This window comes from Stenella coeruleoalba, assembly GCF_951394435.1.
Source record: "Stenella coeruleoalba genome assembly, chromosome: 8".
NCBI lineage: Eukaryota > Metazoa > Chordata > Mammalia > Artiodactyla > Delphinidae > Stenella > Stenella coeruleoalba.
The window spans coordinates 54772186-54798068 of NC_137154.1; the positions used below are offsets into that span (position 1 = coordinate 54772186).

At 42.0% G+C, this 25883-nt stretch overlaps 1 protein-coding gene across 10 annotated transcripts in view; it reads right to left on the minus strand.

Moving 5' to 3' along the window:
* The window catches only part of PAK1 (p21 (RAC1) activated kinase 1), a 298535-nt gene extending 277846 nt beyond the window's left edge, over nt 1-20689 (minus strand). For all 10 annotated transcript variants that reach the window (XR_013829588.1, XR_013829589.1, XR_013829590.1 and 7 more), the window contains exon 1: nt 20186-20689. The gene's annotated coding sequence lies outside the window, so the exon portion shown is untranslated. The remainder of the gene's footprint in view (nt 1-20185) is intronic.
* Nucleotides 20690-25883: the final 5194 nt, after the last annotated feature.

The window sequence follows — 25883 nt, forward strand, 5'->3', positions numbered from 1 at the left end:
AGGTTAAGTAACTGCCCCCAGATCAGAGAGTCAGGAATTGGCAGAGCCATAGGATTCCAAGTTAGGTCAGTAGCAGAGGTTTTTAACTACTACACAATATAGAGGACAAAATTATATTTATATGAGATAGAGCTTTGTTAAAATAGGAGGCATGGAACTGTTAATGTGGCATGAGGTTGACCATCTCTGAGGGTTTTTGTTTCCTTATGCCATAAAATGAGGGGTTAGATTCCCTAAGCAATGGTCACTTTCAGCTTCTGTTTCTACGGTTTCAAAAACAATGTCAAAAATTTTTCAGGTGCCTAGTCCAGTTGTTGTTAGTGAAAAGGTACTTTGAAAGCTGACACTATACTGTTCTTATCCACCGGCTGAGACCCTGTGTTTCCATGCTTTCATTAAAGGGCATATTAGCATTATATTAATTGGCATAAACAGCTGTAGCATAAACTTCCTGCAGAATAGAAGGCTGGCAGCACAGAGAACAAAGGGAGAGGCAAGAAAGCAATGATTGGCTGACCTGGATTCATCTAGGTCAGGCATGGCATTTGGTCCCTCTGCATTTCTAAGTTCTCGTGAATGTGGATGCCCAGGCAGCAGCCCAAAGCCTTCCTCATTTCCATCTCAATCTCTAGAAAGAATTACAATTGAGAACAAGAGCTATTGCGGCAGAGACCAGACTCTGAATATTAAAGTACACACTAGGCAGGAGCTAGCAAAAGGAAGAATAAGAGATGTTCTCTATTTGGACATAACAAAGTATAACAGTCAAACCCTACTCACTCACCTGCCACGCAAACTGTACCAAACGGTACCTTTTTTTTTTAGCCATGCAGCACAGTTTGTGGGATCTTAGCTCCCCTCCCCAAACAGTACCTTTTCAAGACACTTTTCCAAATCTCTTCAATTACTGTTCACTTCTTCCTAACCCTTTGCTTTAGTAGGTATCTCCTATGTGCCAGACTCTGAGCTAGGCCCCATAGGAATATAATGAATAATGCAAAATCCCCAACATCAGGGAAATAAATCTAATGGGGGGCAAGTGCATACAAAGGGATTCTTATTATCTGGGTATAACTAATACCCAAAAATGCCACTTAAGTTAACTGACGAAGGACAAAACTACAATAAAATAAAATAAATAAAAAGTAGATGGGGCCTTTAATTTTTCAAAATAAGTATAAAACAAAATTTTGTAATTTAACAAAATTTAAGCAATAATTGCCACTAAGGTAATTCTTAAACCAAAGAACATAGGTCATTTCACATTTGGCTTTCAGAACACGTTGATGAAAAGGATCAGTTGTGTAAAAATATTCAGGAGCTTCACCAGTTTTTGCCAAGGGCCTCTCTTAATCCTTTGTTACTCAAATCATTGTCGTCTGAATCTCCTATTATGACATAACTCACGTCAATTTTTCCTTCAATTTTAAACTGGTCTAATTTTACCTAATCCTCATTTGTCAATGACTTTTGTGTGTGTGGTTCAAGCCATTCTCCAATATCACTTTATTTCAAATTCATAAAATTCTTTATGTTTTGCAGAAATTTCAGTTTTCCTTTTAGAATCTACTTGCATCATATTGTTAGATATTAATTATCCTACCATTTGAAATGCCCTTACTGACAAGGAGAGTGAGGACAGAGCCCAGTGGTGAGCAGAGAGGGATGTCTGAGTGGGGAGCAATTTTATAAGTGATCAGTTCCTATGGATAACAAATGAACATCTATATATCTAATTATAGTGCACAGGACCAAAAGAGTGCTATGGAAATTCAAAAAAGCTTAATAAATATTTGTTGAATGAGTGGATAAATTATTTTATTCAATAATTCAACAAGCATTTATTGAGAGCCTAGTACATGCCAGACACTGTTCAAGATACTGAGTATACAGCAAGGAACAAAATAAAGTACTACCTGTCTTAGTCCATTTGGGCTGCTATAACAGAATACCATAGACTAGGTGGCTTACAAACAAAAGAAATTTACTTCTCACAGTTCTGGAGGCTAAGAAGTTCAAAATCAAAGCACCAGAAGATTCAGTGCCTGGTGAGAACCCTTTTCCTGGTTCAGAGATAGCCATTTTCTCTCTCACATAGCAGAAGGGGAGAGGGAGCTCTCTGGGTCTACTTTATAAGGACACTAATCCTATTCATGAGGGCTCCATCCTCATGACCTAATCACCTCTCAAAGGCCCCACCACCAAATATTACCACTTTGGGCATTTGGATTTAACATATAAATTTGGGGGAGGGCTTCCCTGGTGGCACAGTGGTTGACAGTCCGCCTGCCGATGCAGGGGACACGGGTTTGTGCCCCGGTCCAGGGAGATCCCACATGCCGCGGAGCAGCTAGGCCCATGAGCCATGGCCGCTGAGCCTGAACGTCCGGAGCCTGTGCTCCGCAACGGGAGAGGCCACAACAGTGAGAGGGCCGCGTACCACAAAAAAAAAAAAAAAAGAATTTGGGGGAGACATAAACATTTAGTCTACAGCATACCATCAAGGAATTTATAGTCATGAATGGGTGGATGAGGGCTGCAAGCCTACATGGAAGAAATGGCAGCCCAGTTGGATCTTGAAGAATGAAGAGCTTTAATAGCATAGAGGAAAAAGGAATTCCAGGCTGAGGGAACAAAGTGATATAACATATGAAAGTGTAGTAAACTCAGTCTTTTTAGGGATGGACTAGGGTCAAGAGAGATGAGGCTGAAGAAGTAGGTGGGGTCAAAGTGTAATGTTCCCTGAATAACAAACCAATTTACATGTTATCCTACCAGCAATGGGGATACACTGATGGCTTTTGAGAAAAACAGTAACAGGATCAGAAAAATTACTCCAGGCAGAATAACGGATGAATAAGAGGGCAGAAAGACTGGTGGCCAGCACTATGGAGAACAGTATGGAGGTTCCTCAAAAAACTAAAAATAGGGCTTTCCTGGTGGCACAGTGGTTGGGAGTCCGCCTGCCGATGCAGGGGACGCCGGTTCGTGCCCCGGTCCGGGAGGATCCCACATGCTGTGGAGCGGCTGGGCCCGTGGGCCATGGCCGCCGGGCCTGCGCGTCCGGAGCCTGTGCTCCGCGGCGGGGGAGGCCACAGCAGTGAGAGGCCCGCGTACCGCAAAAAAAAAAAAAAAAAACTAAAAATAGAGTTGCCATATGATCCAGCAATCCCACACCTGGGCATGTATCCAGACAAAACTATAATCGAAAAGATACATGTACCCCTATGTTCACAGCAGCACTATATCCAAGAGCCAAGACATGGAAACAACCTAAATGTCCATCGACAGATGAATGGATAAAGAAGATGTGGACTATATATACACAATGAAATATTACTCAGCCGTAAAAAGAATGAAATAATGCCAGTTGCAGCAACATGGATGGACCTAGAGATTATCATACTAAATGAAGTAAGTCAGAAAGAGAAAGACACATACCATATGATATCACTTTATGTGGAATCTAAAATATAACACAAATGAACTTATCTATGAAACAGAAATACACTCATAGATATAGAGAACAGACTTGTGGTTGCCAAGGGAGAGAAGGGGTTAGGGGACGGATGGATTGGGAGTTTGGGATTAGCAGATGCAAACTGTGATATACAGGATGGATAAACAACAATGTCCTACTATATAGCACAGGGAACTATATTCAGTATCCTGTGATAAACCATAATGGAAAAGAATATGAAAATGATTATGTATATATATATGTGTATAACTGAGTCACTTTGCTGTACAGCAGAAATTAATACCACATTGTAAATCAACTATAAAATTTTTAGAAATGAAAAAACAAAACAAAAAGACTGGTGGCCAGGACACTAGTTAAGAGGTAATTTTAAAACCTAGAGACAAGATAATTATGGTCTAAACCAGAGCACAGAGGATAGAAAGATAAAAACAAACTTGGAAATAACTTCAGAGATAAAACTGACAAGGCTTGATAATTCTTGATAATGTGAGCTCGTTCATTCAGCAAATATTTACAACACTCACTGTGGTCCTGGCACTGTACTAGGTGATGGGGTACAAAGGTGAACAAAAGAGATGATCTTTGACTCCATGGAGCTGAAAGGCTAGACATATAACAAACAGACAGGTACAGAATTACAGGTCATTATAAAAGCCATTACAGAAAATAACAAATACTGTAAGATGAAAATAGAGGGGATCTTCTTTAGATCAGATGGGTCCTGGCTTCCAGTAGATACTCAATATTTAGAAAGAAGAATATACTCAATTTTCTTAAAGAAGAAAAAGAGGGAGGCAGAGAAAAGCTAGACTTGTGAAGAAGCCAGAAATGGAGAAAAGCATACCAGGGGAGTAGAACAGGTGTGAAGGCCCTGAGGCAAGAAAGACTTTCTCAAACTTTGTGGGGGGGGGGGAGGAAGAGAGGAAAAACAGTGCCAATCACTCTGAAACACAGCCACTGAGGTGGAGAGTGGCACAAGATGAAGTTAGAGAAACAAAAAACAAGGTCAGGTCAACTCAAAAACTTAAAATCACGTTTAAGATTTTATATTTGGGAATTCCCTGGCAGTCCAGTGGTTAAGACTCATTGCTTTCACTGCCATGGGTCCGGGTTCGATCTCTGGTTGTAGAACTGAGATGATACAAGCCACGTGGCATAGCCAAAAAAAAAAAAAAAAAAGATTTTATATTTTCTCCTAAATAAAACAAAAAACTTTTACAGGTTTCAAGCAAAGAACTCAGTTAAAAGATAGTCCAAGGTAGGGACTTCCCTGTTCCCTGTTGGTACAGTGGTTAAGAATCCACCTGTCGGGCTTCCCTGGTGGCGCAGTGGTTGAGAGTCCGCCTACCGATGCAGGGGACACGGGCTCGTGCCCCGAACCGGGAAGATCCCACATGCCGCAGAGCGGCTGGGCCCGTGAGCCATGGCCGCTGAGCCTGCGCGTCCGGAGCCTGTGCTCCACAACAGGAAAGGCCACAACAGTGAGAGGCCCGCGTACCGGGGGAAAAAAAAAAAAAGAATCCACCTGTCGATGCAGGGGACACAGGTTCAATACCTGGTCCAGGAAGATACCACATGCCTCAGAGTAACTAAGCCCGTGCGCCACAGCTACTGAGCCTGCGCTCTAGAGCCCTTGAGCCACAACTAGTGAGCCCGCCTGCTGCAACTACTGAGGCCCACGGGCCTAGAGCCTGTGCTCCTCAACAAGAGAAGCCACCACAATAAGAAGTCCATGCACCGCAACCAAGAGCAGCCCCGGCTCGCCACAACTAGAGAAAGCCCGCACGCAGCAACAAAGACCCAGGGCAGCCCAAAATAAGTTAATTAATTAATAATTTTTTTTAAAAAGATAGTCCAAGGTAGAGATGATGGTAGTTTGGATTAGAGAAGTCACAACAGAAATGGAGAGAGGTAGATAGATTCAAGCAATACGAAGGAAGTAAAATTAACAAGATAGGGAGTGGAGTTATCCATATGAAGGACAGGAGAGAAGGGTGTCAGGAGAGAAGGAGATGTCAGGGATGAACCTTAAATTTCTGGTTTGAGCAACTAGAGAAACAAAGATGCCACTTACTAAGACAGTGATAACTGGGAGAGAACCAGGTTTGTGGAAAAAGACCAAGAACGCAGTTTAGAGTATATAAAGAAGGAGATGTTGTAAGACCTCAGAGTGGAAATATCAAGTGGGCAATTGAATATTATGAGTCTAGGGTTAAGGAGAGAGGTTTAGACTAGAGATATCTGGGGAAATACAGAAGTTGAGAGCATATATATAGTATTCAAAGGTAGGACAATGAATGAAATCAAGTAGAAAGAGAGTACAGTGTAAGAGAAGAGGATCTCTCCCTTGAGGAATTCCAACATTTAAAATCAACATTGTAGAAAAGGCAACAAAGTTAAACTGAGGAATGGTCAGAGGTAGGAGGCAAACAAGGAAAGTGATATCACAGAAGGCAAAGCAATATTTTAAGAGGGAGTAATCAATAAAGGCAAATATACTGAGAGGTCCAGAAAGATAAGAATGAAATGGAAATTCTGTGGGGCTGCTAACAACACAAAAAGAGAGCCATCCAAGCACTGTGAGCCTCTCAATGAAAGAACACACCAACAACCTATAAAGTGGCCATGCAAAAAAGAAAACCTGGATTTGATCAAGCCTCTAGATACTAACTTACAAATAATGTATAACCAAGGAACTTGTTAAATTATAACAGGGAGATGCAAAATCCAGACAGTGAGAAACTTTATAGGACAAACTGGTTTTCTTCAACAAATAATCCTGAAAGGGAGAAAAAAGAGACTGAGAGGAAATTTAGAGATTAAAGGAAACATAAAAGACATGTCAACCAATCTCTCTTGTAGCCCTTATCTGTTTCAAACTGTTAAAGAAAAAAAAAAAAAAAGAAAGAAAGAAAAGTATGACATTGCACCACAACTGAAGCATTTTGATGATATTAAGGGAATATGGGAAGGGGAGTGGTGTATGTGTGGCTGCGGTTTTGGGTTGTTTGCTTTTTTCTTTTTCTTTTTTTTAAGTAGATTTGGCACCATAGGGGTCATTATGGGCCTTAGCACAAGCAGTTATGATAAGGTGGGGGGATGGGGGTAGAAGCAGAGTGGAGTAGGCTGCCAAGTAAATGGAAGGTAAGGAATTAGAAGCAGAAGTTGTAAACAGCTATTTAAAGAAGACTAGTTTTGAAGGAAAGCAAAAATAGCGCTTAGCTGAAGGCTGACATGGGATCTCAGGAGCGCTTTTGTTTGGTGGAGAAGGGAAAACTGTTTTCCTTTAAATAAAACATTTCAATGCTGCTTATGATAACCCAGTAGAAAGCAAAATGTCATGACGTAGTGAAGTGAGGTTTCTAAGACAGGACCACAGGAAAGAATCTAAAAGTATATGAAGGATCAGGCCTTTCCTTGAAAGAGAATCATTTCCTTCATTGTAAAAAAGGAGCGAAGGCAAAAATGGAGTACAATCCAAGTAGATTCTCAGATTCAGAAGTAGGAATATAAAGCTCTGTTTTATTTGTGATAAATGAGACAAAGTGAGGGGTAGTAGAGAAGAGAAAGCACAAAAGAGAAAGTGGGGCTTCCCTGGTGGCACAGTGGTTGAGAGTCCGCCTGCCCAATACAGGGGACACAGGTTCGTGCCCCGGTCCGGAAGATCCCACATGCCGCAGAGCGGCTGGGCCCGTGAGCCATGGCCACTGAGCCTGCGCGTCCGGAGCCTGTGCTCTGCAACGGGAGAGGCCACAACAGTGAGAAGCCCGCGTACCGCAAAAAAAAAAAAAAAAAAAAAAGAGAGAAAGTGACAGGTGGAGACTGAGGGAAGAATTGAAGATAACCCTGAAGGAAAGCAGCTATTTCCAGAGCTAGAAAATACAGGGGGGAAAAAATAGGCTTTTGGAAATGGGAAATAAGTCAGTTGAACAGACCAACTCCTGAAGAAATCATTAAAAGAAAGGTTGTGGTGGGTATTCTCAGTTTGCAAATATTAAATCCCTGTCAAGAGCCTATTAGGTCTTCATATCACTTGATCCAGTAATTCCACCTATGGGAATTTATTCTAAAGAAATAAACTCTGAAAGTAAAAAGCTATATGTAGTGTTACAGATAAAATTACAGTGTAATTTATTACAGGGAAAAAAACCTAAATGATTGTGATGGTTAGTTTTATGTCAACTTGGCTAAGCTATAGTACCCAGTAGTTCAATTAAACACTAAACTAGGTGCTGCTGTGAAGGTATTTTATAGATACAGTAAACATCTACATTCAGTTGACTTTAAACAAGGGAGATTATCCTTCATAATCTGCATAGGCTTCACCCAATCAGTTGAAAGACCTCAAGAGCAAAACTGAGGTTTCCCTGCTAAAGAATTTTACTGGTTCTGTTTCTCTGGTAGGACACTGACTGATACAATGGTATTAGGCAAATTATGGAATAACATCTTAAATTTTATAATGAACACTACACAGTAACATGAGGGAAATGTTTATAAGTCAAGAAAAACAAGGCAAACAAATGTAGGTCTACATTGTGATTATAATTATGTAAATAGGTATGTTTACATACAAGAAAAAAGGAAACAAGAGTTTATTCATTTGACTGAAGGAATTGTGCCTGAATTTTAAATTTATTAACAGTATTACAAAATAGTTTGTTAAATAGAGCTCTGTTAATTTTAATGGAATAAAGTTAGTAACATTGTACGTGTTAAGCCTTATTAGAATTGTGGCCCTATAAAGAAATTGGTACTAACCTAAAAGAACTCTGCCAATTTTGAAATGTTGCCTGGGAGAGTACTGAAAAAAAATTTTTTAAGGAAACTTCTGGAAAGCAAATATGCCTAAAAGGGTTTTAATCCAATGCCATTTTTCAGTAACATTTAATTCTTCAACTCAAATAAAATGAAGAAAGACCCAGAATGGCAAAGTAGCTGGCGATCAGCTTAAGAATTTTCCACATCCTTAGCTAGCACCAGGGCATGCATTCAACTTTGACTCAGGTCAGAGATATTTGTACTGGGCACCTAAATATTTAACACAGTGAAGTTTCTTCTCTCCTGGCCTCTCCCAACACCAGACAATGGAAAGGATTCTTGTATGTTTGCTAAACTTGAGTGAAGAAGTCATATGGACCTCAGTTTGAATGCTGGCTCCACTTTCAAATTCATTCAATCAAAAAACATTTATGGCGCTTCCCTGGTGGTGCAGTGGTTGAGAATCCACCTGCCAATGCAGGGGACACAGGTTCAAGCCCTGGCCCAGGAGGATCCCACATGCCGTGGAGTGGCTGGCCTGTGCGCCACAACTACTGAGCCCGCGCGCCTAGAGCCCGTGCTTCTCAACGAGAAGCCACCGCAATGAGAAGCCCACGCACCACCACGAGAGTGGCCCCCACCCGCTGCAGCTAGAGAAAGCCCACACGCAGTAACGAAGACCCAACACAGCCAAAAATAAAAATCAATAAAATAAATAAATTTATTTTTAAAAATGTAAAAAAGGTCTTCCCTGGTGGCGCAGTGGTTGAGAGTCCGCCGGCCGACGCAGGGGACGCGGGTTTGTGCCCTGGTCCGGGAAGATCCCACATGCCGCAGAGCGGCTGGGCCCGTGAGCCATGGCCGCTGAGCCTGCGCGTCCGGAGCCTGTGCTCCGCAACGGGAGAGGCCACAACAGTGAGAGGCCCGCGTACCGCAAAAAAAAAAAAAAACATTTCTGGAGTAGCTACTATATGCTAGGAACTGTAACTACAACAGGGAGCAAAAAAAAGAGATACTTTTTATTTTAAGGAAAGGGGTACTATGTTAAAATTCTTTCTCTTTAAGGTGTCATGCCTTAAAGAAAAATGATTCTCCGGAGCATAGGGTCTAGTAGGGCAGACAGACATTAATCAAATAATGCCATAGAGTAGTGGGTAAGAGTATGAATGCTAAAGCGTTTAAGGGTGAAGTGTACTGATGTCTGCAACTTTTTTTGAAATGCTTCAAAATAAGATGGATTGATGAATAGATTAAGGGATGGATATTCAATAAAGCAAATATAGTAAAATATTATAGAACCTAAATGAGTATATGAGTGCTCACTAAACATACTCCCATCATAATATTGTATTATAAAGAATTTTTAAACATACAAAATAGTTGAAAGAAGTGTATTGCTTCAAGAGGAGTCAGCCTAAAGAAGGGATTTTTCTTTTTTAATAAAAAATTCAGACTTCCCTGGTGGTCCAGTGGTTAAGACTCTGCATTTCCAATGCAGGGGGTGTGGGTTTGATCCCTGGTTGGGGAACTAAGATCCCATGTGCCAAAAAAATTTAAAAAAAAGAAAAAAGTTGAATAAAAAATTCAATCTTTGACAAAGAGTTCTACTTAGATACTACGGATATCCAGAGGCAATCTCAAAACCACTTAAAAACTTTGATTAGTCAATTTAATCAATTTACTCCTCAATATTTATTTGTTTGTTTGTTTTAGCTGACAATGATAGAGAACATTCTACACTCAAGACACTATGCTAAAAGTGCTGGTTCATCTCCTCATTCTAGCACCAAGGGGTGGGGGGTGGTTTGGGCAGTCACTATTTGTCTCTGTCTGTAAAATCTGATTTATTCATCCCTTCTCAGTCTCTTAGGATTAACTAGGATACTGCACAGGGTAGCATCTCGAAAGGTCTCTTCCTACCACACCAGCTTCATCTCATACCATTCACTCTTGCTCCCTACGGCACATCAACCATAATGTCCTGTGTTTAGTTCCTCCATGTTGAGCTAAACCAGTGTTATCCAATAGAAATATAATGCAAGCCACTAACACAAGCTACATAGGTAATCTTAAATTTTCTGGTAGCTATATTTTAAAAGTTAAAAAAGAAAAGTTAAATTAATTTGAAAAAATATTTAACCCAATTTATCCAAATATTAACATTTCAACATATAATCAATATAAAAAGTTAATTACTTTAAATTCTTTTTTTCAGTACTAAGCCTGAAATCTGGTATGTATTTTATACTTACAGCACATCTGTATATGAACCAGCAACATTTCAAATGCTCAGTAACCCCACTGGCTAGTAGCTACCACACTGAACATCAGAGTTCTAAACTGTTACCTACTTTCAGGGCCTTTGTGCACTTAAAATGTTCCCTCTGCCTGCAATGCTCTACACTCCATTCTCTGCATGACTAGTATCTACTTATCTTGCATATCTTATTTTAAAAGTATCATTTCCTCAATGAGGCCTTCCTCTTAGCACTCCAAAATTCTCTGCCCTACTCCTTTATCTTCTGTAGGATTTATCAAAACCTGCAACTACTTATTTGCACATTTAATGCTTTTCTCTTTATTCCCCTCTGGAGTATAAGCTTTATAAGAGCAAGGACAAGGACCATTTCTGTGTTGCTTATGACTGTACTCCTAGTACTAAGCACATGCCTGGCACATAGGAAGCGATCAACAAATATCTGTAGACTAATTAAGGGATAGATAAATAGAAGCACTGTAGAGATGCATTTGGTTTGTATGCATGTGGAGGTGTATATGTTTTGTCCCTACTCTACCAACCCACACATAAGGATATTCTCAGCAGCCATTCCCAAGTGGCCTGGGGCCTTAACAAAGTAGTCAGCTTCAGACAACTCTCTGGCAACTGGCAATGGATAGAAACAACATGATTTTTGGAAAATGAATGAACTGCAAATAGCTTTTAACATTCTCCAAGGAACCAGGATTTTTTTTTTAGTCAAGGGAAAATGAAGGAAGTGCCACTGGTCAAGGCAGCACCCAAATGTTCAGGAGCCAACACCAGATTTGGAGACAGATGATATAGATTAAAGATTCCAATTTGCAAACTCCCAGCTCTGCTATCATGGACAAGCCACTTAACTTCTTTCCATCTGTAAAAATATGATGCATTAAGGACAGAATTAAATGAGATTGTATACGAAAGTGTTTCGAAAACAGTAAAGCCTAAATATATATTGTCTCTAGCCTGCTTAGGAAACGTGGACTTACAAAAGTGGATCATAATGAATTTTTCCCCTTTGCTCATCTAGTTTCTTGTTTTAAGTTACTTTGCAGATTACATATAGATAACTTCTTGAACTGACCAAGCAAAATGTACCCGGACACCAAACAAAAATATCAGACTCTGGACCAGCCAGGTAATTCCAGATGGGAAAATAATCTTAAATAGAAGAAAATGTTATAAAATAGTAATTCTTTAACAGGTGATTGGGGAACTAAGAGTCCTTCCAACTATACCAAGTCCCTCTCTATCCATGCCCCAACCTGGAAATTTAAATTTTACTCCTCTAGCCCACTGAGAATTGTTTCCATAGTGAAATACTGTTACTGATAGACTATGGGGATCATGGACTATTTTACTATGGAGTAAGGGTGAGGGCAGGGGAGAGAAGAAGATAAAAATATTTTTTAAATAAATAAAAAAACTTAAAAACACTGTCATAAAATATCTGAACTAAGAAGCTGGCATCAAATTTAATACATCTAACAGGAGAAGCCACCACAATGAGAGGCCCGCGCACCACAACAAAGAATGGCCCCCGCTCGCCACAACTAGAGAAAGCCCATGCACAGCAACAAAGACCCAACACAGCCAAAAATAAATAAATAAGTAAATAAATTTATTTTTAAAAATAAATTAAAAAAAATTTAAAACATCTATTTGACAGCTAAGGAAAACGGAGGCTCAGGGTGGTTAAGTGACTTGCCGTAGTTACACAGTAATAATCATAAAAATGTCTTCAAATCCCAACTTGATCTCTCTGCTTCTAAATTTTCTAATCTGTAAAATGAGTATAAAACAGTATCTCTCTTATAGGATTATTCTGAGGAATAAATGAAAAACCAAATGTAAAGTACTTGGCACTGTGAAAGTCCCCAGTAAAAGGTCAGTTGTAATGAGGCTGAGGATGCTGATTTGCTCCTGATGTCATTTATCCCCAACATACAATGAGGCTGGGGGGAGAAGGTGGCTGGGAAACAGGGACATCACTATCCCAAACTCATTTTTTAAGAAGATTAAAAGGGTATAGATGAAATGCTATAATACTTACTGTTGGCTATCTTTCTACAATAAAACTCTGATAGATTTGTTGTTGTCCTTGTTTTACCTTTTATTCTTCTGTATTCTCCATATTTTCTACAAGAATCACATATTACTTTCATAATAAAAGAAACATAAATGTATTTTTAAAACAAACAAGGGGGGTTTCCCTGGTGGCACAGTGGTTGAGAGTCTGCCTGCTGATGCAGGGGACACGGGTTCGTGCCCCAGTCCGGGAAGCTCCCACATGCCGCAGAGCGGCTGAGCCCATGAACCATGGCCGCTGAGCCTGCGTGCCCGGAGCCTGTGCTCCGCAACGGGAGAGGACACAACAGTGAGAGGCCCACGTACCGCAAAAACAAACAAGGGGGTTTGAGTAAAGACATTCAAATTGGAAGAGTAACTATCTGATGCTATTTTAGCTTGCTGGACCCTGGTTACCAACTCCTGGGAAAAAAAAATCTATTTAAATGATTAAGGAAAATCCAAGAAAATGCCCACAGAATCTTAGAGCTAAAAGCACTTTTATAGATCACTTAGTCCAAACTCCCAACTAATAGCCAAAATGAGTCAAGCACTTTAAAGCTTATGAATTGCTATGCATTTATCTATGGAGCTCACCTGATCCTCACAACACCAGAAAAGCATAAGAGAGCTACAGTGTATTGGAAGAAGCACAAGCTCAAGAGTCAGAAGGACTTGTCCTCAAACCATAGCTGTGCTGTACAGCCTCAGGCAATTCAATTAACCTCTGTTTTCACTTCTATAAAATGGACATAAAATAATTCCTGTCTTAGCTAACCCAGGGAGTTGCTGAAAGAATAAAGTGAGATGACATTAGTGGAAGTACTTTGTACACTATCCAAAAGGCCATTCATCGTCTGAGCCTTGCTTTCCTGTCTGCTCTTACCACTCCCCACCTTGCACCCCATCCTCTAAGTGTACTAAACTACTCAGAGTTCCCCAAACATGCTCTCAAGCCTTCTAGCCCTTGTATCTCTCTCTTTCAGAAAGGTCCTCCTTCTCCCTTCTCTTTCTACCTCCCCCCACTGTCTTGGTTAATCCCTGCTTATCTCTCAAAATCCAACTTAGGTGTCACTTCCATTGAGAAGGCTTGCCAAACCACCCCTATTTCAGGTGAAGTAGATGCCTTTCCTCTGTCTTCACATAGCACCAGTATATATATCCATGTGTCATTTTTTTTCTCAATATAGTACAGTTGTCTACAGACATGTTTGTTTCTCAAATATAAACTTAAAGGTAGGGACAAGGTATCATCTATCTGTTTCTTCACAGCCCATGACAATGCCTGAGGCTTAATATGTGTTTAGCAAATTAAGGGACTTTAGATGACAATTAAAACAGTTTTCATATAATAAGTACTAAAGACATTTATGCAAAATATTATAAGGCAGTACTTTTCAAACTTGGCTGCATAACAGAATCATCTATAACCTTTCAAGAACAGAGATTCCAAGAGATTTTGATTAAGTAGACCTGAGATAGAGCCCAGGCAACTGTATTTTTTTTCACATCTTCACAAGTAGTTCAAACGCATAGCCAAAATTAAAAACCACTGCTATACAGAATTGCAGTCATAAAATTACAACAATTGTACCTAACATCTATATAACTTAACATCTTACAATTCATTTTCACATGTTATTCATTTAATCTTCACAACAACCCTGTGAGTTAGGTATTATTTTTATTTTCCAAATGAAGAAACAGAGATTTAAATAAGTTAAGTGTCCAAGTAGGTCTTTGCCTAACTTCAAATTTACTGCTCTTCCTTCTACATCTCTCTCCTTCCCAAGAAAAATGATAAATAATATTGCCATAATATACAAAGTACTATGAGGCAAGGATTCAAATGAGAAAGCCATCAATCCCTTTGTGCAAATCAGGGAAAGAGAGAATAAGGAAAGCTAGGCCTTCAAGATATAGGCAGGCAGATGAGGGTGGAGGCCACACATATACTGTCACTGTCATTTATCACCCCAAAAGATTCAAAAGGCAGATTCTATAAAGGAATGTCCTTGCAGCCTCAGTTAGTACTTACACAGTCTGAAAGGGAAAGGGACACTGGAGAGAACTGGAAGTAGAAAAGTGGAAGAAGAAAGTCCTATAAACAAGAATGAATTTCCCAAGGCTGCATGCAAATTACCACACCCCGACTCCATGAATAAGAGCCAAAACATAATGGACTTTTTATAATTAAGACTTAGATAAATTTTAGAGAATTAATCAATACCAAACAAAATCATATTTATGAGGGATCAATGAACCTCTGGTTCTTCCTTGACTTGTTACTACACTATTCCTAAAGAGGGGATAATCTGGAGGATCCTGGCACATAGAAGATTTCTCCCATCTCAAAGACTAGATGGGAGAGTGGAGGAAGTTATTTATGAGAGATAAAGCTTAACACTAAAGCAGAAAAATGTATTACATTATGTTAATAAATCTACATTGGCAAAGGAAAAATGAATATTCAGGCACAGGTGACTCAGAACATGGATAAAGTCTGATCTCCCAACTTCAGTAAAGAAGTGTTATCCTATAAGTCTGCAATATCATGACCATCTGGCAGAGTTTTATCAGCAGTTATTTTTGGGGGGCTCAAACTGTGGACTTCAGTTGGGATTTCTTAGTGAGAAGAGGTTAGAGAGATTAGAAAGCAATCTAAAAGGACATTTCTAGTGCCCCAAAGTTTAGCCTGATAGGGTTTAAAAGGCAATATGATATAGTGGCAAAAATAAAGTACATTTAGATTCAAAAAAATGTAGTTTTAAACCAATATTTAGTCATTTGCTAATGATGCACCTTTGCGCAAGCCAATGGAAATTTCTATTTCACATGGCTGTTGTGAAGACTGAACAAAACGCACCAAGGAGGGGCTTCCCTGGTGGCGCAGTGGTTCAGAGGCCGCCTGCCAATGCGGGGGACACGGGTTCGTGCCCCTATCCAGAAAGATCCCACATGCCGCGGAGCGGCTGGGCCCGTGAGCCATGGCTGCTGAGCCTGCGCGTCCGGAGCCTGTGCTCCGCAACGGGACAGGCCGCAACAGTGAGAGGCTCGCGTACCACACACAAAAAAAATGCACCAGGGAAAGGTGCTATTCTTTTTCCTAATGAATGATAAATGTAAATCCATGTAAGTCTCTCTTCACCAGTCTTTCTATGCACAAAAAAAGAGAGGAGGCTAAATGAAGAAAGATTTTAACTCTCACAGCAGTACACTTACAAAACATTCCTACACCCGCCATACAGAAAAGTTAAAGCAGCTGGGGTGATGAACATGCCACATAACTGCTGGTATCAGACGGATACAGACTGGAACTGAGGTTTGCCACTTACTTAACAAAAGCTTATACAAGTTCCCTTTGCCAGTCTGAGTTTCAACCTCCTTATCCATGATATAGAGATACTAGCAATCTTCTTACGTGCTTATTTTGAAGATTGGAAAAAATATCTCCCATAGTATCTGGTACATAACAGTTGTTCAATAATGTAAGCGGCTGTTAATAAGTTTACCACCACCTAACAACCAGCTAACAAATTATACTTTTCAAAAGTTTCTTTACATTCAATGTTTTTTCAGTTGCTTCATAGCTGTAAGCTAGTCATAGCAACTGTTACTAACCCTATTTTACAGTTAGGACAAAAGGCACAAAGATAAAATTATTTCCATAAGGTCATGCAGTAATATAGAGACTAAATTAAGGTCTCCTGACTTTCTCTGGGTTTTATTACCCACCCCACCCCAAATTATAACATTAGTCCTTAGGAATTAAAATGAAACAGCATATTCTTTTTGATAAACTTAAACTTCTCTCTTTACTATTTAAAAAAAAAAAAAGTTTTTTCCCTACTTTCTAGTCATGATTTAGAAAGATAAAAAGGGGGGAAAGGAAAATGCATTAACAACAGAATTGAGAATTATCTCAAATTAGCAACTGCTGATTCTACCTTGATTTTTGTTTTAGTTTTCCCCAATAAAGCCAACAACCTCTTAATTAAAAGATTTTAAAGTCTGCTTATCAAAATGATGCTTGTTTGATAAACGATTCCAAAACTGAGAAAAAAAATCAGAAAGCTTTGTCCCATCTTTATGAGTATGCATCACTTTATCCCTCTATTTAATTTCTTCATTTCCACACTTATCACATCATGTTTTAGTATCTTTAACTCCTTAAGGACTTGAACCACATCCTATGGATATCTGAACATCCTGTCCAAGCATGGGACCTGGCATATGGTAGAGAAGGACTCAACAAGTGTTTACAAATAAATGAATCAACAAATGAAGCCAATCTCCCAGAGGGAAGTTAGGAAAGGAGAAAACTGGATATGGTATCTTAGGGCTAATAAGAAAGTGAAAGAAACAAAACATTTTAAGAGCTTCACAAGGAAGAGAAACCTTTGTGTGGAGTCAAACAGGCCCTTGTATGGCTTTAAGCATCACTAGAGAAAGACAAAAACCACAGGAGATCAGGAAGAGATAGTTTCAAGTTAAAAGGATCAAAATTAGGGTGCTTATTTAAACTTGCAAAACCACTTGCAAGTTCCCAAGAAACAATCCTGGCCTAGGATATTTTAAGTGCAATTTTAAGGTCCTGGCTGAAAGAAAAAAAAAAAAAATCCTCCAGGCTTCAGTGGAGAAAGACATATGTAAAAGGGAAGAAAAGCTCAATCTAAAATAAATCCCCCAAAATGTTAGAATCCACTTGGCTTTGCATATTGGAGTGTGGTTCCTCTTCCTACTGAGAACTATTCTTGAATAAACCCCCAACGTAGCAGCTGGCAATAAATGGGATTAAATCATTTTTATATTATTCATTCAACAAATATTTGAGTGCCTGCTATATACAGTCACTATTCTAGGCCTTGGGATTAAAGCAGTAAATAAAACAAAATTCTCTGCTTTCAGGAAGCTTTCAATCAAGTGGCAAAAATAGATGATATGGAATGGAATGGAGTATAATAGGATAGGATGGAATGAAATGGAACAGAATGGAATAGATGGAATGGAATGTCAGGCAGTTTGTACCCTGGAAGAAAAAGGAGGGAGCGGGGAGGAGGGGAGGTGGCAAGGAGCTGGTCTTACCAAAAGCAGATCTTTTAACCCAGTGATTCTCAAACTTTAGCAAGTGTCAGAATCACATGGAGGACGTGTTAAAGCAAATATTTGGAGTCCCCAACCCTAGAGTTTTTCATCTGTAGGTCTGGAATGGGACAAACAACTTGCAATTCTAACAAATTTCCAGATTGTATTGATGCTGCTGGTGCAGAGACCACACTTGGAGCTAATTATTCTAATCCAAAGAATTAGGTAACCTCTAACTCATGGGTCTTGACTTGCTTCTTTATTCATACATTCATTTCAAACACTTATTCACTGCCAGAAGCTTTGCTAGGCACTAGGACTAAACAGATCCTGCCCTCAAGAAATTCACAGGTTCATGGAAAAGATAGGCACAAACTCAAATATTTGCAATAGAGAGCTATAGAGACCTCTAAGAGTGGTCTGTACATGAGCCAGAGGGTGGAAGAGCAACTCATTCTATGGAGGTAATAGGAGGAGAAACTAAGGGACTACTTCCCAGAGGTCCAACAAGCACTTCTCCACAGGCCGGTACAGGGTGGCATTCCAGGCAGAAAGAACAGCACATGCAAAAGCAGAGATGAGAAGAGAGTGGCAAGGGAGTTATAGAAAGTGAGGCTGCAAAGGCTGGCAGTATTCTAATCTCTGAGAGCTTCTTACTCATGTCAAAGTGTATAAAATTTTATCTTTAGGCAATGACTAGTCGGGGTGGGGATAAATCACTGGGTTTTGTTTTACAAAGATCTCTCTGGATACACAGTGCCCTCCTTTTAGAAAGCACTCCTTCCTCCAAACCTAGCACAGGGCCTCATAACATGTGCTTAGTAAATGTATACTGAATTAAACTGAACAAGCTCTTTGTCAAGTGCTATTTTATAGATGAGAAGCAGGTCACCACCTTCCCTGAAGGACTCACTTTGGCCAGGACAAGACCTGAAAAACAGGTCCAGCAGCCTCAATTATTGCACACTACTCCCTGTACAACTGGAGTAGAGACTAGGGAAAGCCTTCATTGTTTACGTGTCTACCTCACCCACTAGACTTTGAGCTCTTTGAAGATAGGGAGTGTCTTAATAGATTCTAAATCCCCATAGCCCTAGCAGGAGACCTGAAACACAGCTCTCCAGACTCCAGTAATGTTGGGTAAATGAATGACTGAATAAGCAAATTTACCAGATAGACCCATGAGCTAATGTAGGTAAGCTTCAGTGAATGTTTCAGGGTCCATCAATCCAAAACCCTTTCTGAGAAGCAGAGTTTCTAGTTGAGGTGAGGTGGATTTCATATGCACCTGATTTAGGATTTCCCAAATAGGAACAAAAAAATGTTACAAGTGCTGTGGTAGAAATCCTACCAGGCCTCTGAGGGACCCAGTGAGAAAGTTTGGCCTGAGAGGAGTATGGGGGCGAATGCCAGCAAAGACTTCACACTAGGGGTAGTGGGGTGGGGGGATGCTTCAGTAGAGTCTTGAAAACTAAGTCGGTGGTAGACATCTGCCTGTTTCTAGGGCACAAGAGCAAACTCCTGGAACTTTAAGACTGGAAGTCACCTGCTCAAGGTCACACAGGAAGTAGATGAAGTCATAAGGTAAGACCAAGGAGGAGGCATCTGTGTACTGTTGACTCCTGTTTTCTCCTGATAAAGTTGAGAGAGAGAACCCAAAGACACAGTAGGCAAAATTAAAGATTTTTCTCAGGAACAGCTCTTAAAATAAAGGCTAGACTAGTGGATTCGAATTTTTATTGGTAACCATAGTACTAATCCTTCCCTTCACCTTTCACAGTTCGGGGGGGCAGGGAGGGGAGCATAAGACAGTTACCCAAAGGGCTTAACAAACAACAAGCTCTTTGCTCCCAACACCCACAAACACCCAAAACTTCCCAAGCATTCTTCCAAAACACTCCCGGTAATGTTTGCTGTGAAAATATTCAATACAGTAAAGACTATAATAATCATGTCTTTTGAAATGGAATAATGAACATAAAGTAACTCCAATTCTCCTTTCCCCGTTTAGTTTTTAACTCCACATGTTACAGAGTATTCCCGGGGTGGGGGAGGGGCAGCACAAGTCAAGCACTGTCCACTCGTATTTTTCAAGGAGTTCAACTCTATAGGTGATTCCCCCCCACGGCCTGGACGGGGTGATTTTTTCGTGCACAATGAATCTGACGCCGCCTTGCTAGGCTTTCCCGTCGCGGGCCAGGGTTAGGATCGGAGGACCACAAAGTTCGGGAGGGAGTCGCTCCCGGGGCCGGACCTGTCGGATCTCCCGTCCCCTCCCCTGCCCCTGTCCTCCCCCGGGCCGCTCAGGGCCCCAGGCGTCCGAGACCGGCGGCTGCGCCGGTTAGTACACAGGGGGCCTTTGTTGGTCCGACAGAAGCGGCCAGCCTCGCAGGGGCCGCCCCCGCCTCGCCTCACCTGGCGCCCCCGTCCAACCGGCCCCACCGCGGAGAATGAATGGGCCCCAGCGCCCCACCCCGCGCCGCCCCGGCCCCACAGCCAGGGGTACCGGGCGGGAGGCCGGCTCTCACCTTCCGCGCACGTTCGGCTCGACTCGGCTCCTCCTCCTTCTCCTGCTCGGAGGCGGCGGCCGAGCCCGGGAGTGAGCGCGCGAGTGCACTAGGGGACGCTTCACTTTCTCCCTCCCGCCGCCGCCGCCGCCGCCGCCGCCGCCGCTGCTCTCTCGGCGCCTCCCCACCCCGCTCGCGCCGGGGAATCCCTCAGGACCGGGCGGGGGTGGGAGGGTGGTCAGCGACCGTGGGGGGAGTCGGATAGGGGGGAGGCGGAGGGAGCTAGGCGACTCGGCTGAGGGGGGTGCGTGCTCCCAGGGTCAGAGATGTGAGGAGCTCGGGTGGCCTCTGGGGGAGGAGGTGGGGAGACAGAGAGTTCTTTGAGGGGCTCTCGCGAGCGCGGGGCTCCTTGAAAGAGGGAATAAGAGTCTGAGGGAAAGCTTCTGTGGAGTAGGACAGCAGAGCCGGGGAGGGAGGGGGCGGGTAGGCGCGACAGACGAGCAGAGGGGGAGGGGGGAACCGTGAGGGGGCGTCTACGGTGCTGCCGACACCTTGGACTCTAGCTGCAGCTGCAGCCGCTGCAGGGCCGCCTCCCCAACCTAAGCCGAGCTATTGTACGCCGGCCCCCGGGCCGACCGCCTCGCCCACCGGCCCCCGCCCTTTCCCCCGCGAGGCTTAGGCGCCGGCGTTGCCCGGCTCGGCCCGCCTCCCGCAGGTGGGAGGGGGCGGGGAGGGCTGGACAGACCTACGTGAGCGAGGCCAACCGGGGTGGGGGGGGGGGGAGCAAGCTCCTCGAATGACGTCATCGGTGCATGACGCAAGAGGCTGGGGAATCACCCGGCCGCCGCGTGACGTCATTGCGCCCGCGTCTCACCTCGAGCCCCGCACAGTATACAGGGGCAGGCTCCTTGGACGCGGGAAGGCTTTGGGACGGTTTCTGGGGGCGTTAGTGGTGTGTCGAAGAAGATGTCTCACCCCCCAGTCTTATGGTCCTCTTCAGGTTATAAAGCACCACGGCATCTGCTTGCTCTTTGCCAAGCGCTGAATTTGGAAACTACCCCATCTCCTGGGACCTCAGAGCCAGACATTTATACTGTTTCTTTTTTTTTGGAGGGGGTAAGGGGGTAAAGAAATGATAATGGAGGTTTAAACTGCTGTTACAGACAGAAAAGAATGGGCTTCTTTTCCCGCTTTTCTCCTACCTGAAGGCTACATTCAACGCAAACCTTTTTCCTGAGCTCGGGTTCTGTATTTCCCAGTGCCTCTTCTATTTTCCAATGCAGTGCTTCCATACCCCACTGTACCTCAAATTCCACATGACCCAAACTGAAACAACATTAGTGACGAAGGGTTTGGAATCAGATTGCTTTGCTTCAAATTCCAGCTATACAAATGTTAGTGACAGGACCTTAACATTTCTAAGCCACAATTTCTCTATATGAGTGTATCCTTAACTTGATCTCTTTAAGCCTCAGTTTTACCATAATAATAGCAAGTGCAATTTAGCATGTATTAAGCCCTTTGAAATGTTGGCTATTCCTACTACGTTTTTCCCCCAAGCTTGCAACTCACGTTACTTTCTGGTCTTAGAGAACGGACTGCCATCCAGCAGTCCACTGACCCAGAAACCTGAACATAGCCCCCCATTCTTCCTCTCTCAACACTCTTATCAAATTGGTCACCAAGTCCTAGCCCTTCTCTTCACTCACTACCATCACCTAGACAAATGGAGCAGCTTTCAGTCTCTCCAGATTCAACCCATTCCTACTGGTGACCAGAATGCCCTTTTAAAACCACAGATCTGATGTCTTCCCCTGTTTAAATACTCTGAAAGGGTTTTGTTGCTTTCAGGATAAAATCTAAACTCCTTAACTTGGCACTGTACAACCTTGGTGCTTACACCAGCCTTTCTAGCTTCATCTCACATGGTATATCTTTTGTTCCAGCCACACTGAAATGATACTTAATGTTCTTTGAACACACATTTCTTCATGTATCTAGCCCTTCTCTCTTTATCTCACTGGCCAACACCTATTCATTCTACAAAGCCCAGCTCAAATGTCCTTTTCATTTGTTCATTAAACTAATATTTCTTAAGTTTCCCTGAGCCTTCACAATGCTGTAATCTTATAATACTTCCATGCCTTTAATGGCATGTAGCAGACAGCATAGTAACTTTCTTTGTGTATCTGATGCCCTGAGCTCCTTGAGAGCAAGTCATATTCCTATCCGTACTATCCATATCCCCAGTATCTAGAATAGTGCCTGACATATAGTAAGAATCAGTGTTATGAAAATGTATTTAATAAATGCTCACAAAGTACTTACCTTGTGCCAGATACTGTTCTAAGCACCCTCTCTTTTAAACCTCTAACAACCCTTTGAGATAGACTACTGTTATCCCCCCATTTTATTGGTGAGGAAACTGAGGTACAGAGGGGTTAAGTAACTTAACCCAAGATCATAACCCAGTAAATTAATTCTAATCTAAACTGTATTTGCATGGTCTCGGTGGTGGGCAGAATAATGGCTCCCTAAAAATGTTCACATCCTAATCCCCAGAGCCTATGAATATATTACCTTCAACGACAAAAGGGATTTTGCAGGTGTGATTAAATTAAAGATCTTGAGATGAGGAGGTTATTCTGGATTGTCCAGGTGGATTCAGTGTAATCACAAGGATCCTTAAACGTGGGAAAAGTAGGCAGAAGAGTGAGGAAGAGGTAGATGAGACTACATAAGAGGTCAGATGTGAGATGTGATTCAATGTGAGGAGCACTCCATCCACCTTTTGAAGACAGAGGAAGAGAGCTACCAACGAAGGAATAAAAACAATTCCAAAAGCTGGAAGAGGCAAGAAAACAGATTGTTCCTTGGAACCTCCAGCAAGGAACAGAGCCCTGCCAACACTGTGATGTTAGCCCAGTGATACTAATTTCAGACTTCCGGACCACAGAACTGTAAAATAATGAATGTTTGCTGTATTAAGCCACTACAGTTGTGATAGTTTGTTACAGCAGCAATAGGAACCTGACACAGTCTCAAGTCAAGGGTGACTGCTTATGCTAACAAGTGGGAAGGGCTCCTTGTTAGAGGTGCCAGATTCTCAGTTGCATCCACCCAAATGTCTCCATCCCAGGCTTCATCCCACTCCCCACAGGAACGCTGACTTTAGCATAAGAGAACAGTCAAGCGGTCTCTGAAACCGCAACTATTACATTCTGGGCCTGATTTTCAGCACAATCTGCTCTCTAGCTGCTGGAAAAGAGGGTTTTAAAAAAACCTTCCATGTAGGTCTTCTGGATCTCATACATGTCCTGAATTGATAGGTGGATGACCTGAGCCTGAATTTCTCTTTCTTCAGGGCTTTTAAGATAGTTGCAGTCAATTCCATGAATTATAATTAACATTACTCCCATCCCATTCAAGTGCTAGAGCATGCATTCTCAATAATGACAATATCAACCTCCAAGGAAGTGAAAACTTGTTCTTAGTTGGGCAAAACACATCTTAGATTTTATAATGGTTTGTGTCCTCCAAAGCTCAACCCTCTTTGACAAAATCTTATTCCTTAGCATTTCATTTCCCTGGCTAGGGATAATTTATTGAGTTATAATTGATATACAACATATTATTCATTTTAGGTGTACAACATAATGATTTAATACATGTATATATTATGAAATGATTGCCACCATAAGTTGTTAACATCCATCACCATATACAGTTACAATTTTTGTTTCTTGTGATGAGAATTTTTAAGACATACTCTCTTAGCAACTTTCAAATATGCAAAACAGTATGTTTAACTATAGTCACCATACTGTACGTTACATTTCCCAGACTTATTTATAACTGGAAGGCTGTACCTTTTGATCACCTTCACCTCTTTTGCCCACCTCCCACCCAGAATACTTTAACTTAATTTAATTTTTCTCCCTAGGGGGACAATATTTTTTTAAATGGCTGAGAATCCCTGTGCTAGAGCTACTACATAATCTGGTGTATTCCTTCCACTTGTACTTCCAGTCTTCCACAGGTGAAGAGTTTAGTCGTTGTGACTGCACAGCCTATCAGGGGTTATCACTGCTCAACTTATCATCAACAGCAGAGTCCTTGTTGCCATCTGGTCAGTGAGTGATTCAGTTCCAGAATCCATCCTGAGGGTGTTCACTCTGAGGTCACTCCTGGTATCAGCTAACTAAGTTTAGATTTCCCAAAAAGCACAGCCTAAGATAAATACTTGGGTTCAGGTAGTTTATTTGGGAGGTGATCCTAGAAAACAGAAATGAGACAGGGGGAAGGGAAAACCAATGTAGAGTCTGTTATTGAGGGTCTCACTTCTGCCATAACCTCAGAGAAACATATAGAATGTCTCCCAGATTAGAACCATCTGAGAGGACTTCCCTGGTGGCTCAGTGGTTAGGAACCTGCCTGCCAATGCAGGCGACAGGGGTTCGAGCCCTGGTCCAGGCAGATCCCACATGCCGCAGAGCAACTAAGCCCGTGCGCCACAACTATTGAGCCTGTGCTCTAGAGCCCACGAGCCACAACTACTGAGCCCACGTGCCACAACTACTGAGCCCACGTGCCACAACTACTGAAGCCCGCGCACCTAGAGCCTGTGCTCCGCAACAAGAGAAGCCACGGCAATGAGAAGCCCACGCACCGCAACCAAGAGTAGACCCTGCTCGCCGCAACTAGAGAAAGCCCATGCGTAGCAACAGAGACCCAAAGCAGCCAAAAATAAATTAATTAGTTAATTAATTTTTTAAAAAAAAAAGAGGGCTTCCCTGGTGGCGCAGTGGTTGAGAGTCCGCCTGCCGATGTAGGGGACACGGGTTCGTGCCCCGGTCCCGGAAGATCCCACATGCCGCAGAGCGGCTGGGCCCGTGAGCCATGGCCGCTGAGCCTGCACGTCCGGAGCCTGTGCTCCGCAACGGGAAAGGCCACAACAGTGAGAGGCCCGCGTACCGCAAAAAAAAAAAAAAAAAAGAACCATCTGAGAGATGAGAGCTTTTATCCACAGGCTTCCATCCCTATTTGAATGATGATTGCCCCCAGGGCTGTTGACTCCCAAGGACCTTGTGACTTTGCTTGCAGGGCTACAGGTATCAGAGAAGGTCCTAAGGCAGAATAAGGAAAGATGTAAAGTGTATACTTGAGGTGACACACTAGCACCATGAGGAGAGTTGGAACTGTTTTCCAAAATTTCAGCTGAAATTAGATGTGGGTTAAAGGAATGTGACAAGTACCAGAGATATCTGCCACAGACTAAGTGGGTTTCTTTTATAGTTTCACATTATAAAACCAACTTTAGTAGATAACACCAAACCTATGTTCCAAAATAATTGAACCAATTTACACTTCCACCAGCAATGAGAGTTCCAGCTGTTCCACATGCTCACCAGTACTTGGCATTATCAATCTTTATTATTTTAATCATTTGGTGGGTAGGTAGTGATATCATATTATGTTTATCTGCATTCCTTTGATTACTAATCAGGTTGAAAACCTGTTCATAAGTTTGTTGGTCATTTGGATATCCTATTTTGTGAAGTGTCTGTTCAGATCTTTTGCTCAAGTTTTTAATATCAACTTTATTGGAGTATAAATTACATGTGATAAAAATACACCTATTTTAAGTGTTTAGCTTGATGATTTATGACAAATGTTTATTCCTTGTAACCACTACCATACCCTTTCTGACCCAGAAAGT